The sequence below is a fragment of the Heliangelus exortis genome, chromosome 2 (assembly GCF_036169615.1).
Source record: "Heliangelus exortis chromosome 2, bHelExo1.hap1, whole genome shotgun sequence".
Classification (NCBI taxonomy): domain Eukaryota; kingdom Metazoa; phylum Chordata; class Aves; order Apodiformes; family Trochilidae; genus Heliangelus; species Heliangelus exortis.
Window position 1 is genome coordinate 3,702,423 of NC_092423.1, and position 13,168 is coordinate 3,715,590.

Below are 13,168 nucleotides of genomic sequence, written 5' to 3' on the forward strand. Positions count from 1 at the left end.
CCCTGGCAGAGGTTGCCCAGAGAGGTGGTGGAAGCCTCATCCATCCCTGGAAGTTTTTAAGGCCAGGCTGGGCAGGGTTGTTTTTTCTTCATTTGTTCTTTAAATTTACTGGTTATTTGTTGACTGTAGTCTTTTTGCTTTGGTTTCTCCCTCTGCCAAAAGAGTCTAGAGATATTAGGAAGAAATTCTTTCCTGTGAGGGTGGGGAGACACTGGCCCAGGTTGCCCAGGGAAGCTGTGGCTGCCCCATCCCTGGAAGTGTCTCAGGCCAGGTTGGATGGGGCTTGGAGCAACCTGGGCTGGTGGGAGGTGTCCCTGCCCATGGGGTTGGAACTGGATGATCTTAAAGGTCCCTTCCAACCCTGAAAATTCTGTGATTCTGGGATGCATGAGAGGGTGTGTTGGTGGGCAAGCATGGAAGAAGAGGTTGTGTGTGTCCACATGTCTCAGGCCCACCATCTTGCCAATGTGACACAGCCACCATAACCTTGCTCTTCCTAGCAAATAAAAAGTATCTCCAGTCTTACTCACATCTTCACAGTAACTGGGCATGTGATTTTATTTGGGGGAAATAAATTCATCATTTCTGTTGAGCTGGAGCCAACCTACAGCCACATTTATTTGAGAAACTTCTTTCCTGAGGTGTGGTTATTTACTTTTTTTTTTTTTTCTTTTCAGCACCTTCTGTTAACCTTTCACTTGTCTGCAGCTGTTTTAGCTCAGGTCACCTGTTTTCATCCATCCAAGTTAAAAATAAAAAGGTTGGAGTCCCAGCTGGGATAAACCAGTGACATGCACTGGTGGGGCTGCTGGGATTCACCCCTGCAGGAGGTGAGACACCCAGCTGGATGGGGAGGGTTTTGCAATGGGATGGGACAGGTAAAATCTCTCTTGTGAGGCTTTCCCATCAGCACTGAAGTCAAAAGTAGCACCAGGACTTTCCATTGCTGAGGGATTAAACACCCAGAGAGGAGGGGCTGCAAGATGCTGTCCCCAGCCAGGATCTCCTGTGGCTTCTCTTGGAGGATTACAATGTTTTTAGGGGTTTTTCCCTCCAGGGATGGTGGCAGGAAAGTGTACACGCATTTTCTCCCTTCATCCACCCTATTATTTGTGCTTCAGGTAGGAAAACCCACCTGAGGCCCAGCAGGAGCCCCAAACATTTTGCCAGAGTCATGCAGATAAAGATTAAATGAGGGTGAGGTCGACACAAGGTCTTGAAAGATGTGTTTCTACACCCTGAAACTTTGCTCCTTTCTTTATTGTGAGTCCTTTCTTCCTTTAGGACCATGGCCAAAATTCTGGATTTCCCAGAATAACTCTTGCTTTCAGCCCTACCATCTCCTGGAACATTTCCTCTAACCAAAGCCAAGCTCCTTGTCCTCATGCCAAGCTGAGCTGCTGCAAAGCCAACTGTGAAAGGTTCTTCTGTCTGGGGATGCCCTTTTCCCCATTATTTCTGCTTGTAAGAGGTGTGGGTGGAAGGAGAGGCTGCTGTGCTGAGACAAACCCAATTCTATTATCTGGTTCAGATAAAAGTGGTGCCATGAACTCATTCAGCCTGCTTTGTGCTCCATTTTTCTCCCAGGTGTATGGCACTAAGCATCCTACAGGAATCTGATCCCCCCCAAAGATTCCTGTAGTCATGTCAGGAGTGATTTCCCACTTTGCTTGGGACTCAAAGCTTTGGAAAGTGTTTTTTGGTGCTCAAATGGCTTCACCACCACCTGAAGAGTGTGAAAAATCCCACATCTTTCAGGACTTCGTGTTGACCTCACCCTCTTATGCTGTTTATCTGCAGGACCCTGGCAATGTTTGGCTCCTGCTGAGAAACTCAGTAAAGGATTTAGTTAAAGCTGGGAGGCCACCTCTGCTGAGGGAATCTATTAGGCAAGAAAAAAATGCCCTCAAAGAGGTATTTTTAAAGGAAACCAACACAGGACAAAACAAAACACACTTTCTCCAGCTCGTACAGATGCATCCAACCCAGGGGATGGGGAGTGTTGAACCTGGCAGCTTGCAGAGTTCTGTGTTCATCAGGAATCAAACAACAATTCAGTTGCTTTTCTCAAAACTGCATCTCCTTCAAAATCCAGAGCTGCCCCACAAAAATACTGAAGACCTCACTAACCACCATGGTCTAAAGCCAGTCCAGCCCAGTCATGGTTTATCCTCTGTAAATGAAGTTATTTCTCTAGATATTTCTTCTTACTACTTTTTTTGTGTGTTTGTTTTACCAGGCTCAGGTAAAATCAGATCACCTGAGGCAGCTGCAGCCTGGTTTGAGTGGGAGGAGTGGGCAGCAATGGGACCATTCCTCACTCCATCAGGTGTCCCAGACAGAAATCACTGGAGGTGATAAAACTTCCATGGCCTTGGCCTTCTGGTTCTTCATCCACTTCCATTCTTCCATGATTCCAAGATCTGAAGCTTCAGAAAAACCACGGGTGCTGCCAGCTGAACCCATCCTGATGGGCTGGCAGTGGTGTGAAGGTTTGTCTGGGGGGGGTGGGAATTCTTTGCTCCTCTGGGAGATGTCTGAGAGATGTCACAGAATGGTTGGGGATGGAAGGGACCTCTGGACATCACCTGGCTCAACCTCCAGGTCACAGACCCACCTAGAGCAGGTGACCAAGGACCACGTCCCCTTTAAACAAATGGAATTTTCTTTCCAGCTCCAACTTTTGCCACTAGAACTGCAGTTAATCCTTTAAAACCAGTAATGAAACTCATTTATCTTTCCAGAGGGAGCTTTGCCAAGAGCACTATTGCATTTCACGTGGGGCATTTGCTTTGTTTGAAGTTCTACCCATTATTTTAAAAGGCTGCAAACTGACTGCAGGAAACCAAGCAGATGATGGTGCAGTAATGAAGTATCTCCCATGCTGGAGAAATTGAATTCAGTCTCCTGTATCTCTCCCATCTATTAAGTATTGATTTGGGGGGAGAACATTTAATAAAACTGCCACCTGGTTCTGATCTCTTTGGCCTGTGTGAATCCAGAGTGACTCCGGAGGAACTGATGTCATCCCAGGGATTGAGAATTCTGCAATTAAATGAGCCAAAGGCCAGAAGATTGGGGGAGAAAGCTAAATGAGGGTGACCTGCTCAAACAGGTGGCAGAAAAGAGGTGTAATCAGCAATCTCACATTTCATGGGGTGGCCCGTGAGGATGCATTTGCCAGTTCCTTACTGGAGCTGGGTGGGAAGGCAGGAAGGAGATGGATGGATTGAATGGGAACAGTGAGATGATTTGATCTGGAAAAACTTGCCATCACAGTAACCAAAATAGGTGCAAAATAGGGAGGTCAATGGTTGAGCTCAAGTGCTAAAGGCTGGAGAGTCCTCCTGTTCTTAACTTTTTGTTCATTTGGACACCTCCAGCTATGCCTTTGCAAGACCATGGTGTGGTTTTGGGAATAAGTCACTACAAGGGCTATTTCCCAGGATAGTTTTTCTCTCCCTGCACTGTCTTCCAGTGCTGCTCAGGCAGAATTGCACCTCCCAACAAGATTTTGTGTCCTCATGTCCCACCCCAGGGCGTGAACCCCAACCTCTCACCTTCAAGTGATGAAAACTCCACTCTGCTGGGGTGTAGCACAGCCCAGTGCTTCACTTTATATGAACTGAACTGAAAAAAAATTAAATAATAATACCAACCATATTTTTGGATCTCAGGAAACTCAAGCCTAATTGCTCTGTAGTATGGATGAGCCAGCCCTGAGGAAAATCAAACTATTTGACTCCAACACCCCAGCCCTGGCAGCATCTTGGAGAGCTTTGTAAGTATCTAAACCCCAAACCAAGCTATGAAGAAGCTGAACTAATCCTAGGAGCTCCACCAGTCCCATGGAGTTGGTAAGGGGGGTGTAAATTTACACATCAGCTCTGCAGAGAGAGCTCGAAGCCCTGAGGGGACAGAAATTTGCATTCCATTAGCAAGCAGAAGGTGATGGATTCCTCTTGTATTTTTATTCTTGGTTATGTCTGTACAAAGTGTGCACATAAAATATAGCAGGGTGCTGGAACTCTCTTTTTGTTCTGTAATAGCAGGAGAGAACTTGGATGGGTTTTATTGGACTGAGGGAAATGTACTTGTTCTCCTCCTGTGTTCCTTACAAGTGAGGAGTAAATCCCTGGGTCAGACATCCCCCAACAGGGAAAAATCTCCTCCTTCCCTGCCTGGGAAGGGCAGGGGCTGTGATTCAAAGTGCTTAGAAAAAGTCAAGTAAAACTGTGGAACTGGTGTTGGAAGAGCAGATATTTCACCTTGCTTGTGGGTGGTGGGACAGATCCCTCTGTTTCTCAAGCATGATGCAAAGAGCTATAAATATTTTAATGGGAAAACCAAGATTTCTCTTGTTGGAGAAGTGGAGAGGGTGAAGTTAGAAGGAGGTTGGATGTGTTGGATGAAGCCACGTGTCCTGGTTTCTTCCTCTTGCAGCATCATCATCACCTGGGGAGCCTGAAAGGGGCAGAATTGTGATGGGAGGGAATCGACCCCAGAGCTAACAGTGCTCATCACCACGTTTCACTTTCATCAGGACCTTTCTAAGGTCATGAGCAACACCTTGAGTGTCAAACAGGGGAAACTGAGGCATGGGTGCAAAGTTCCAGTCACAGGTTTGGGTACCTTGGGTACCCCAAATCTCCCCAGTTTGCCTTTACTCCCTTTCAGCCAGGATGATGGCTTTGCCAAAATCCAGAGCATCAGAAAAATAACACTGGGGTTTAGGATATCACCCACGTGGCCCCTGCCCTCCCACTCTGCTCCAAACTGGGAGCTCTGGTTCCTTCTGGTGATTCCTGACTGCCCTTCCAGCATCTTGCTGGAACTGGAGGAATATGGAGCAGGGCACTGAGTTCCCATTTCCCACGTGGAAGGGGAGTTAGGGGATGGATAATTTCCCTCTGGGGGAAGGTTTGGCTGTAGGAAAGCAATCTCCCTCCTCTGGGTTTCACCCTTCAAGGGACAAGACATCCTTGACATACCACACAGCTTGGGTTTTTTTTTCCTTAAATTCCTTTCAGCCCTGGCAGATCTGTCACCAACTCTTTTTATTGTGCCTGTCAGCCTCAAGCAGAGCTGTTGTTTTTAATCCAGGGGAATGTTGAAGCCTGGGTGATCTCTGGAGGGGAGATGCTTTAATGAGCTGCCAGGCACGGTGAGGAAGGAGACTGATTTGCCAAAAATCCTCCCCAAAAGAGCAAACCCAGGCTGCCCATCAGCCAGGCACAGAGGGTGGTTTGGGATGGTGAGAAGCACCCCAGTAAAGTCTTGATCCCAAAGCAGGGAAATAAATACATAAATTTCCAGGGAAAGTGTGGGGTTGTGTTGGGTTAGAGGGAGTCAGGAGAGCCTGGACCCAGCCTTGGCTGCCCACAGCTTGGTCCTTTGCTAAGGGACATGAGTTTGGCTTAACATTCATTGCTAAAAAATGGATTTTTAGGCTGCTTTGTGGGGAGAAAGAGCCAAAATAGGTAACTTCTGGCTTAATTACAATTTTTTTCCTGTCTGATCTGTGTCCTTGGGAAAGTCAGCCCTGCCTGGGGATTTGTGAGGCATTTTGTGAGGAATTTTGGTTTATTCTGGCAGGGGTATGAGTTTGGGCATTGGGGTCTCGAGTGACAGAGCTGCCTTTTGTGGGAACCTGCTCCTGTCACACTGATTTAACACAGGATTTGGCTGTTTTTAACACAGGATCCAAATGCTGTTTTCTTGCATGCCAGTAGGTGGTAGTGGAGGAAGCTGCACAAGACACAATCCGAGGAGTTTGAAGACAGGAAAAAAAAAAAAAATCAGATAAAATTCTCATCAAGGGAATTTTCTTTTGTTGCCTGGTCCAAGAAATGAAAAAAGGATGGGGGAGGGTGATGATGGGGGTGTGTGTGACACAGGGAGAGCTGGGGAAGGGGGAGCAGACCAGCAAACCATCACTACCTTGCACTTGAAAAGGATCCTTTAACATCCATGGAGAGGACACAAAACTCAGGCTTTTGGTGGGGGAGTTGGGGGGAAAAGAGAAACATGATGAAACTCTGCAGAATTTCTCCCCAGTGATGTTTGGGAGGATGGGAAGGGGTGGGAGGCAATGTGAACCAAGCACAGCTTGAGAGCAAAACTTCCTCAATTGGGTTGTTAAGGGCTGATGTGTGAAAACTCAGTTTGAGTGGAAAGGGGGAAAAAAAAATTTAAGTCAGAGTAAGCAAAAATCACACAAAAAAATCTTATTTGCTCTCCATGGCTGTGACAGGCTTGGAAAATGGGGCCTGGTTTTCACTGGTTTTGTGGTGTCTCATCACCTGCCAGGGAGACCCGGTGGGTACCACTTTGTTTTTCAGTGTACAACTTTTATCACAGAATGGTTTGTGGTGGAAGGGACTTTAAAAGCCATCAAGTCCAGCAGGGATCAGGGACCATCTTCAGCTTGCTCAGAGCCCTTCACCAGGAATCTTTCCAGGGCATTTACCACCTCCTGGGGCAATGTGAGCCACAATTTCTCACCACTTTCATTTTTTTTTCTTATATCTAGTCCGATCTCTCATCTTTTATTTTAAAGCCATCACCCCTGCTCCTACAGGTCCTGTTAGAAAGTCAGTTCCATCTTTCTTAGAAGCCTTCTTTAAGCATTGAAAGGCTGATGGCTTCCTCAGTGCCAGGGGATAGAGGCTGAACACCTTCATTCTTGCCACTAATCCTGTTCCAAAGCAGGAGTTCATATTTTTGCTGCTTTTCACCTTGTGAATTTTTCCATAATTGGCACTGTCTACAGCAGGTTTAGGTTTCCCTGTCTTGCTGAACAAAACACATGGAGGGAGGGCTGAAGAGAGGGATTAGGAGCTCCAAATCTATGACACATGGCATTTTTTTCCTGCAAAACCCCAGCCCCCAATAGCACTTACTGTGCTAAAATGGTGGGATTAGCAGTGGCATCAAACCAGCATCACACCAGCATCACACCAGCATCACACCAGTATCACACCAGTGCAGAAACTCTTTGCCTCCAAGAAGCCTCGAGGAAAAATCAGCACTGGAAGGTGAGAAACCCCAGCAAGAAGTTTTGCTGTAGCATGTCCTGCATCTTTGCCTGAGCCTCACACAATGATAAATTGAATTAAAGCCTGAGAAGTTCAAAATCTTTACTGTTAAAAGCTTTGGAGGAGAATTCTGGCTTTTCTCAACATCCAGAATCATAAAATGGTTTGGGTTGGAAGGGACCCTGAAGCTCATCAAGTTTCAACCCCCTGGCATGGACAGGGACACCTCCCAGTAGACCAGGAAATATCCAGATTCAGTGGTGTGGAGCTCTTATGTCCTGGGTGTCAGCATGTTGTGTTTTCCTCCTTCTTCCCCTGCTCAGAGCTTTGATTTCTTGCTGAGGGAACAACAGCTCCTGACAGAATCCTGTCTGGTTTCAAGCCTGCACTGAGGTGGCTGAAGATGCTCTGTAAGGAGTGAAGAACTGGATGATGATACTTGAATCTCAAGACCAAACTCAGCCAGTGAACAGGGCACAGGAGAACTGCAAGGAATAAAATAAATTTTCTGAAGAGGAGGTGTTGAAAGCTTCAGCCATTGACTCTGGGTTCTCTGGCTGGAGAATGATGCCAAGAACTGCCCAAATTTCATTTAAGCTTGAGTCCTGGGTCCAATTTTGGGCACAAGAGAATTGCAAAGAATTGCCTAAAGAGGAGGTGTTGAAAGCTTTAGCCATTGACTGGGTTCCTGGGCTGGAGAATGATCCCAGGAACAGCCCAAATTTCATTTAAGCTGGAGTCCTGGGTCTAATTTTGGGTACAGGAGAATTGCAAGGAATAAAATACATTGCATAAAGAGGAGGTGTTGGAAGTTGGGCTGCAGAATGACCCCAGGAACAGCCCAAATTTCATTTAAACTTGAGTCCTGGGTCTAATTTTAGGCACAAGAGAATTGCAAGGAATAAAATAAATTTTCTGAAGAGGAGGTGTTGGAAGCTTCAGCCATTGACTGGGTTCCTGGGCTGGAGAATAATGCCAAGAACTGCCCAAATTTCATTTAAGCTTGAGTTCTGGGTCCAATTTTTGGGCCCCTCACACCAGAAGGACATTGAGGGGCTGGAGTGTGGCCAGAGAAGAGCAACAAAGTTGGTGAAGGGTCTGGAGCCTTAGAAGGATAAGATGGGGAAATTGAGGATTGTTTATTCTGAAAAAAAGGAGGCTGGGGAGAGATTATTGCTCTCTACAACCCCCTCAAGGGAGGTGATCTCTTCTCCCATGTAACTCCTGATAGAACCAGAGAAAAGGGCCTCAAGCTGAACCAGGGGAGGTTTAGGTTGGAAATAAGGAAAAATAGGTTGGAAATAAGGAAAAAATGATTTATTTATTGATGGGGTGATCATGTATTGGGACAGGGTGCCCAGGGAGGGGCTGGAGTCACCATTCCTGGAGAGGTTCCAAAAAAAGTGTGGACATGGTTTAGTGGGAATGGTGGTGTTGGCTTGATGAGCTGAGGGATCTTTCCTAACCTTAATGATTCTATGATTATATAATTGCAAGGCTTCTGGTATCAAACCTGGCTCTTGGTTTCCAGACACGTGGATGTTTCTTCTTGAGCCAGGATGGGGTTTTCTCCCTTACAGTTGTTTGGAGAGCAAAGGGAGAAACAACCAAATTAATGGAATGGAATCTCACCAAATTAAACCAGGTGCTCAGGAGACCCCAAACATCCATCCTGATTTTATTTCTGACCCACTTTTCTTGAACTGCCCCAAAGAAATGACACCATCTGTGTATCATCCAGGTGGTTATCCTCTGTATCTTCTCCATTTTTTTCTCCTCAGAAGTCTTAAAAATAGCTGCTGTCCTCTCACTGCAAATTGTGACCTTTGGGCCATGTAAATGAGATCCATGTCTCCCTTTGCATCTCTGTGTTGTAGTTTTTCCACTTTCAAGAAAAATAGAAAATATCCAAGACTGCCAACATATCTCTGAGATTACTGACATCTTTCTGACTGAGGTGGGACCTCTTAAAGATCCAGCCCATGACACAGAATCATTTTGCTTGAAAAAGATCTTTAAGATCCAACAGTTGACCCAGCACTGCCAAGTCCAAGAACCAACCCATGGTCCCTCAGCATCACATCTCCAGAGCTCTGAAATCTCTCCAGGGATGGGGACTCCCCCCCTGCCCTGACAGGCTTTTCAGTAATAATTTTTTTCCTGATATCCAATCTCTTCCACTCTCTGCACACTCCTTCCCCCCTAACTTGTTACAGAGTGCAGTGATCCAGAGCAAGGGATGAGGGATAAAGTCAAAAAGCCACGAAAAGTCCCGATTTTTTTTTTTTTTTTTTTTTTTGCATCTTTAATAATTCCTGGCAATATTTCATGTATATAGCACCTTTTATCCCAAAGTGTATTACAGATCCCATAAATAAATGCAAGACTGTGCTAATGAGGTCTTAGATGTGTCAAGGATGCAGCCTGAGGCCAGGTAACTGCAGGTGTTTCTCATCAGAATCCCTTTGGTCTCTTTCTAACCCTCATCCTTTATCAAAATGATTCCAAGGCTGTCCCAAGCAAATGTGGTCCTTTGGCAACCAGCAGCAGGAAGGATGCTTGCTGGGGCATTGGGCTGGAGGAAAAAGGCTGAGGATGGAGGAAAGATGTTGCAATGAGAAAGAAATGTCTCAGCAGATCCTCATGGATAAGCAGAGTGGGGGTGGAAGCAAAAGGGACCCTTGAATCAGGGCTGGGCTGCACCCCCAGGGAGGCAATGAGGAGATGGAGGAGTTGAGAAGGTGAAGGTTGGGAATAGAGGGCCAGGAGGAGGGTGATGGGAGGGGTGGGCAGAAGGATTGGTTTTCTCTGTTTGGGTGGAAACCAACCAGCCCCAGAACCAGAGAACAGGACCCAGCAAAATGAGAGATGAAACATTATTTAGGAATATGGGAATTTTGGGTCATTCTAGGGGTCAGTGCCAGCATCCAGTGGACTGTCACATATCCCAGTGATGTGACCAGCTGTGGATTACCATAAATTAAAGGGCAGTGGGACTGAGGAATAAGAGAAGCTGAGCCTTAGCTTGGAGAGTTCTCATCTGAAGTAAGGGCGGATTAGAAATCGAAAAATTATTGATGCCATAAAGTCACCCAAAATGATATTGGTCCCTTGCAGCTTACTCCCCCCATTCAGAGGTGCTTTGACTAACAGTCATAGAGGCTGCAGGGATAATAGAAGCAGCTTCTCAGTTATTAGGAGCTCTCAGAAGGATCTCTGTGTGCCAAGCAGCCGTACTTTTTATTAGCACTGATGGAAGGTGTCAGTGGTTGGCCTCTCTTTATGCTGACATTAACAAGCAGGGGGAGGAAAATGGTGTTGTCAAGCTCAAGTCAAGCAGAAATAATGGTATTTGAGTTCTTCCCTCTGCATTCATGAAGTGGTAGCAATTCTGGTCTTTAGCATCTATTTTATGTTTATGTGTGACAGGGAAAATCTTGTTTGGCAATATTGCTGCTTTCCTAGGATGAGTTTAATTTTGCCTCCTATAAAACTTGTTTCTAAGGGTAGGAGACCATGGTTTGCAGCCTTCACCTCCCCTCTGGATTCAGGCTCTTTCCCAACAAGTAGAATCTGGCCTCCAAACCACATGTGGATTGCAGGACCCCAGTGCAAGCTTCTACCCTGCTCCTTCAGGGAGGTCCCATGCTGCTAAATGAAATTCAGCTGATGTGTAGCTGCATTTTCAAAGATATTCATCTATCTGCCCTTGATTCATGCCTGTGCCATGCCTAGAGAGAAGGATATGTTCAAGGTTTCAGTAGATCTTGGGATGTTACTCCCATCTTCTGCTACAGAGCCCCCAGGTACCCCTGGGGGAGCCCTGCCATCCATTTTTCTGCCTCACTTTCCTGTCTGTAAAAGAGGGGAAACTCTCCTCTCAGTTTTTCCATCTTGCATTTGGATTAGGAGATTTTTCCCAGCAGGAATTTTCTGTTGTTTGGGGTCATTTGTGAGGCCTGGATCAATGCTGGGGTCTCCAGACAAGTGTCAGTGCATCAGTTTTCACTCCAGGTGACCACAGCAATCTCTGCTGGCTCTCAGCAAGGACTTGGTGGCTTTGGGGCACAGGAGGACACACACCAACACAGCAGCATCCCTGCAGGTGTTGATGCTCTGCTGACTTCCAGGGAAACATCTTTCAGGGTGAAATTGCTGTGGCCACAGCTGACTTCTTGCCCTCCCTCATGGATAACCCCAAGAACCACAAAATTCCAATTCCTGTGGTTTCACTCTGCTCCTTATTTAAGCTGAAAAGCCAAGATGTACCCAAAGGTCTCCTCAGTTTTTCACCTCTACACCCTACAAGTGTATCCCCCAGCTCAGCTTTGAACCATAGGGTTGTTTTGGGTTGGAAGGAACCTTAAAGTTCATTTACATCTCCCACTAGACCAGTTTGCTCCAAGCACCATCCAGCCTGCTCTGGAACTCTTCTACTCATCTGTGCACTTCTGGATTTAAATTTATCCATCTCGACCATCATCAAAACTTAGAGGAAGGAGCTGGTTTGCCATCCTTACTCCTGAATTCCTCTGGCCCTCAGGATCTTCAATGGCTTCAGATGATTCACTGCAACTTTTGCTCTGGACCCATGGCCAGGCTGCAGGCAGCTGAGTGATGCTGACTTGGAACAGGTGAACTTCCAGCAACAAGAAGATGTGAGGTGAGAAAAGAGATTTAAAACCAACTCATCTTGGCAGAAGGACATCAGGATTAACCAGAGGATGATACCTTCTTCCATAACTCCCTTTAAAATACTGTACTAATTGTCACGTGGATAGACTGACATTAAAAACAGACTGAGGGTGCATCTGAGTCAACCAGAAGAATAATTTCCATACATTTCAAAAACCCCACCAGGACTGATTCCTTGGCTGGTAGGTGCCCCCAGGCAGAGTGTTTTACTGGAGGTGTTCAGTATGCCCTGAAAGGAAACTCTAAAAAAAAAAAAAAAATTAAAAAAAATCAAGAGAGAGATGCAGTTTCATCAAAACCCTAAGATGTGCAGAGCCCCTTCAGTCAAGGGAGTCCCACTCAAGAAAAAGGAAATTAAGATATTGAGAGCTCCAGGTGGATGCTGGGGAGATGGGGGAGCAGCCAGGAGGCAAGTTCAGGGGGATGCAGAGTGCACTCCCAGTGCAACCAGTTTGAGTGGCTGGAGGTGCTGGGGTGCCTGCTGGGGAGGGTTAGGCCAGGGAAAAAAAAAAAAAAAAAAAAAGGATTTTCAGCCTCCTTTGGAAGTCGTGTGTTGGGAAACTGTTGGCAAGGAAGAGAAGAAAAATTTGCTTTGGAGAGAAGTGGTTTCATCAACACTCTAAGAAGGCAGGAGAGAGAAGAGCTTTACAGAGGGTCCTGGAGCTGGGTCTGCTCTGGTTCATTAAAACAAAGCAAAGAAAAAAATCAGTCAGAAAATCAGGAAGGTGCTCACCCTGTCCTGGACAAAAGGGCTGTCACATTTTCCCTGCTCACTCTCTCTTTCCTCCTGAAATCCCTGCCAGCTCTCACCAGGTGTCCAGAAGAAAGCTGCTGGTTTTCCATCAGTCATCCAGGCCCTGCTGTGACAGTCAAGGGACAGAGGCACTTCTAGGGACACCTCACTCTCTAATCATATTTTTTAGGCAACTGGGTGGGCTTCAGCCATATATTGATAGGTTTAGGACCTTCAGCTAAAATGAAATGTTGGACCCATGAACGACACGTTTTACAGAGCTCTAGACAGGTACTCTGCAAACCTTATCACTTTTCTGTCTTTTTTTTTTTAAATTATTTTTTCTTGCTTTTTTTAAAAATTATTTTTTCTTGCTTTTTTTAATTTTCTTTTTTCTTCTTCTTCTTTTTTTCTTTTTTTTTCTTGCTTTTTTCTTTGCTTTTTTCCTTTTTTCTTTTTTTCTTACTTATTCTTGGTTTTCTTTTTTCCTTTTTTCTTTCCTCTTCTCCTTCTCTTTCTCTTCTCCTTTTTCTTTTTTCTTTTTCCTTTTTTTTTTCTTTTTTCTTATTTTTTTCTTTTCTTGTTTATTTACTTGTTTCTTTTCCTTTTCTTTCTTTTTTCTCTTCTTTCTTTTCTTATTTTTCCTTTTTTTTTCCTTTTTTCTTTTTACTTGTTTTTCCTTCCTTTTCTTTTTCCTCTTTCC